The sequence below is a fragment of the Vulpes vulpes genome, chromosome 14 (assembly GCF_048418805.1).
Source record: "Vulpes vulpes isolate BD-2025 chromosome 14, VulVul3, whole genome shotgun sequence".
Classification (NCBI taxonomy): Eukaryota; Metazoa; Chordata; class Mammalia; order Carnivora; family Canidae; genus Vulpes; species Vulpes vulpes.
The window spans coordinates 6,909,699-6,914,967 of record NC_132793.1 but is presented as its reverse complement, the minus strand read 5'-3'; the positions used below and the strand labels follow the sequence as shown (position 1 = coordinate 6,914,967).

Below are 5,269 nucleotides of genomic sequence, written 5' to 3'. Positions count from 1 at the left end.
TTTCCTATTTATTTGGACTCACTTTGACCCCTCCCTCTTAAATGAGGGGTGTTGTAGGCCTGTATCTACTGAGAGGCCTGGAGGACTTCTCTCGCAGAAAACTGCAGAGTTAGAATACTCTGGTTCACACCCCTCCTGTGAGTTCCATATAACAAAGTCAAGCTTTAGACAGCAAGCTCTGTTCATACCTACTTTTTTCCCCTGGGTTTGTCTTCCCTGCCCAGGAAGACTGCAAATCCTTAGATGGTTGGGTCCTAGCTTCTCATCTTGTACCCCTCAGATGTCTGGGCACATAGTGTGTGCCTCAGAAGTATTTATTGGTTATGGGATCAGAGTTCTTTCTTCCTCTTCCTTTAACACAGCTGGCCAGCCTCATTGTCATTACATTGGTTTTTATCATCTTTTGCATTTTGTTTTAGGTTGTTCTTTTATACTCCTGTGACTACATCATCCAGCCTACTTTAATTGAAAAATGTGTTGTTAGATTTATCTTCACCTTTGCCTCTTCCTCCTTCAACCCTTTCGTAGAATGCCCTTTGTGTTGAGCAAACAGACTCTAATCTGCACATCTTCCTCTGAGCTCCAACAGGGCTGCCAGGTGAGCATCCTGACACCAACCTGGAACATCTGTTCAAGTGGTCCAGAGCAGCGGGCAGTGATTGTGTGTGTAGTTCCCTTGTCTAATGGGCTCTGGGTCCAGCACGCTTAGGGAGGAAGCCATGAGCACAAATGTTTGCCTTGCCTGCTGGAAGTCCTAAAAGCAGCTGCCTGCTGATTGATGATAACTTGCATAATGACACTGAGTGTTCACATGCTGCCAGGCATGAGTGAGACCCTGTGAGCTCCCCTGTGCAAGCCCTTGCCGGTTGGCCAAATCCTTATCTTCCAGCATGCAGGCAACAAAAACAGCAAGAGCCAGAGGTATCTGATCCAAAGATGCCTATTACAACCCCAATGGTTTTAACACATGGAGGGGGCAAGGCGGAGGAGCAGGGGGGACTTGATGCTTTCCACTTGAGAATTTACTAAGAACACCACACACAAGGGGCTCAAAGCAGTCATGACACCTATGTACTAGAATATTGGGATAGAATACATCAGTGTTTTTATGTTTTATGAATAAAATGGAGTCCATTATGGAGCTTATAGAACTGGCTTCTAGAAACATTTTTTTTTAAGATTTATTTATTCATGAGAGATGCAGAGACAGTGAGAGAGGGGTGGAAACACAGGCAGAGGGAGAAGCAGGCACCATGCAGGGAGCCCATTGTGGGACTCGATCCCGGGACTCAAGGATCACACCCTGGGCCTAAGGCAGGCGCTAAACCGCTGAACCACCCAGGGATCCCCTAGAAACATTTCTTAAAAAAATATTCCTCTTCTAGTGAGGCTAGATCCTAAGAAAGCTACAATACTTTTGTTTCTTACCTTCCTACAGAATTTTTTTCACTGCGGTAAAAAAAAAAAAAAATGTGGTCTTTGCAATTAAGATGACCTACCAAAGTGGTTAGAAATGGCATTGTAAAATGGAAGATTATCAATATGCAATCATTTGCAGTAATATTTCTCAAATCCTCTATTTCACCCATTTTCATTGCTACTGATTTAGTGGAAACCCATAGCACTCCTGCTCTGATTTATTCTGGTGGATCCTAAATGGTTGCCTCTCCTGCTATCTTACCCTACTCTTCACCCTCCACCACAGGGCAGAGAGATTTCCCAAGGTCACAAGGGGTCAGAATACTCTCATTAACTCTCTCTAGTTGCCTTCTGAGGGAAGTGCCTAAACTGTGTTAAGAGACTAGAGGCTCTTAATTCCCCACTTCTCTCAAATGCAGATAAACCTACACAGCAAAGGGGCCTACAAGCTTCCACATGGCCAGGTTTCAAGCAATTTCTCCATTGACAGAGAACACATGATTCTTTATCCCTAAAATTCTGTCCGCCCTACTTTGGCCTGCCTTTCGTGTGGGTAGGTCATTGCACTTACTATGCTAAGATCTATAGACTGCTAGTCTTGAAAGACGTTATCTGGGGCTGTTAAAAAAAAATTGGTCAAAGAAGTTTGAGAAACTGGTAGAGATTATGAAAGTACACTATCCTACTAGAGTCTCTGAGCTGTCCTCTTATATATATAAAGTTTTGCCAGTTTAACCAATCATCTTCCAAGCACAGCTGAACTCAATACATTTTTGGAGGAAGCACCTCTCAGTGAACATGTTTCATGGGTCAACTATCTGGAAAATTTACTTTTCTTTTTCTCCTCCAACCAGATTTACTGAACATAATAAAATTCCGTGTGCAAAGTGACCTGGACCTGCTGCCTTAAAACATGAGCCTTTCTTACTAATATTTTGATAGGTCGGTCCATTGAGTGTCAAAAAAGCAGCTTACTCTATAATTAATAGAAAAGTACCCAATGCACACTAAATACATGGCCTAACTTCTGGAACTTTAATAGTTATTTTTTTTTAAGATTTTATTTATTTATTTGAGAAAGAGAGAATGAGAGAACACATAAGTGGGGGTACCAGCAGAGGGAGAGGTAGAAGCAGGCTCTGCTGAGCAGGGAGCCTGATGTGGGGCTTGATCCCCTGGGATCATGACCTGAGCTGAAGGCAGATGCTTAACTAACTGAGCCACCAAGGTGCCCCTGGAACTTTAATAGTTCTACAAGATAATTAGCACAGGTAAGATTGAGTCCCTGTGATAGGCTGCTAGAGAACTGATGCAAGATGTCAAGAGGCCATTTTGTGCACTGCCACTGTGATGCCATCATGTTTATAGATCATAATGTTTCTGTTATCTGATTCTAGAAACACCACTCGAAAATCAGTGGAGTCTGAGGTTAACTTAGCAGCTTGCTAGGCTAGTACAGATACCACCCCAGCATGCTTATCTTGTGGGGTCCCATAGCAGCCCAGATTAGGGCCTTCTGAATCTGTGCACAGGACTCCAACAATGGATCGATTCTTCACTGTGTCCTCCAAGTGCTGCTCCAAGGTCACCTCTATCTCGCCCATGGTCTGCTGAACCCTGGGTCCCACAATGCATCACGTCTGTCTCCACCCCAGGCCTGAAGCACATCCCACTTACATGGAAAACTTACTTTTAAAGCTCTTTGCCTCCTGGTCCCTCTTATGCACACTCCCATGTATATAGATATACAGATATGTCTGTATATCTATGCATTTGGGAATATGTAAATTCTTTTCTTTTCCTTATGGCATACACTCACACCCTTACAAAGTGCTCTAAGACTTTCTATGACCTTTAGCGAGTTACTGATCATTTTCAAACTAATCCAGATTCTTTTGATTATAATTTACAGAGACCAAAGTTAAATTAGTTTAAGCAAATGGAGAAGATTTCATAGCTCGAATAATTGGCAAACACAGTGGTGATGATATTCTTAGTTATAGCTCAATGCCCCTCCTCCTCCCACTCCCCAGGAGAAATTTGGCAATGTCTGAAGACATCCTTGCCACAACTGCAGGAAAGTGGGTGCTTCTGGCATCTAGTGTCATGTAGAGGTCAGCATTAGAGAGTCACCTTCCCAATGAGGAAATGCTTAGTCTAAAATGTCAGGGGCACCTGAGTGGCTCAGTTGGTTGTCTGCCTTCAACTCAGGTCATGGATCCTAGGATCCTGGGATCTAGCTTTCCATTAGGTTCCCTGCTCAGTGAGGGATCTGCTTCTCCCTCTCCCTCTCCCCATGCTTGCCCTCAGTGGCGCTCTCTCTCTCTCTCTCTCTTTCTCACTCTGTCAAATAAATAAATAGAAGTCTTTTTAAAAAATTGAAAAAGTCTGATTATAATTAGGTCTAAACATTCAAAGTCATTAGAAATTACTTGCTATTTTTCTCTCATGTCTTCTGTCAAAGTTGGGCTTTATCTTTCTCTGAATAGCAGGAAATATGGCTACTATCTATATCAGATCCACTTATATCTAGTTTTATGACCTGATAGAAGAAAAGTTTTCCTCATCAATCAGAAAAATACCAGGAAATTCATTGGATTGGTCCAAGTTTGATCATGTGATCATTACAAAAATCACTCCCTGTACGTATTACAATGATCCTGGCATAAGCCGTGTCCTCATCTTTGGGGTGAGGGAACTATATTAGACAAAAGCAACCTTTATCATGCTTTCTTGGAATTTACTTATTTTAAAATTAGAGACAATAATTTATATCATAAAATATTGTGAAGCTTATTTTTAATGCATATAAAAATTCTGATAGAACATTTGAAATATGGGACATGTTTAATGATAGATTTTGTGATTGGTAGATATACCTTTAAAATATTTTTACTGTAACAAGAACACTACACATGAGATCTACCCTCTTAACACATTTTTAAGTACATGATATTGTTTACTATAGGCACGATCTTGTATAGCAGATCTTGAGAATTTACTCATTTGAGTGACTGAGATTTGATGTCCTTTGAACAACAAATTTCTACTTCCCTCTTCCCTCAGCCCCAGTAATCACCCTTCTATTCTCTTTTCTATAAGAATGACTCTTTAAAAGACAACATATAAGCAGATGCTTATAGTATTTGTTATTCTGGGTCTGGCTTATTTTACTCAGGGTAATATCTTCCTGGTTCATCATTTTCATCAGGATATCCTTGGGTTTTAAGCCCGAATAATATTCTATTTATGTACATACCACATTTTCATCATCTATTTATCCTGCCAGTGAACATTTAGGTTGTTTCTGTATCTTGGCTATTGTGAATAATAGCTGCCATGAACATCTGAGTGTGTATATGTTTTTTCTAGATCCTGATTTCAGGGCTTTTTGGATATATGCCCAAGAGCAGGATTGCTGGATCATATGGTAATTCTATTTTTAATTTTTTTTTGTGGAACCTGCGCACAGTTTCCCAGAGTGGCTGCACCAGTTTACATTCCCACCAAGAGTGCACAAGGGTTGCAATTTCTCCACATCCTCATCAACAGGTGTTTTATTTGGTTTTGTTTTGCTCAAAAATACCCATTCTAACATATATGAGATGATACCTCATTGTGGTTTTGATCTGCCATTTCTCCAATGATTAGTTATGCTGAGTATCTTTTCATATACCTATTGGCCATTTGTATTCATTCCTCCTTTGGAGAATTATCTTTTTAAATTCTTTGCCAATTTTTAATGATTATTTAATTTTTTGCTCTTGAGTTGTAGGGGTTTCCTTATATGTTTTGGATATTAATCCCTTATCAGATCTATGGTTTGCAAATATTTTCTCTCATTCTGTAG

The 5,269-nt window shown here is 40.5% G+C and overlaps 1 pseudogene; it reads right to left on the bottom strand.

Annotated features, from left to right (window-relative positions):
• Positions 1 to 2,738: 2,738 nt before the first annotated feature.
• On the bottom strand, positions 2,739 to 3,023 carry LOC140595255 (ragulator complex protein LAMTOR5 pseudogene; annotated as a pseudogene).
• Between the last annotated feature and the right edge of the window lie 2,246 nt (positions 3,024 to 5,269).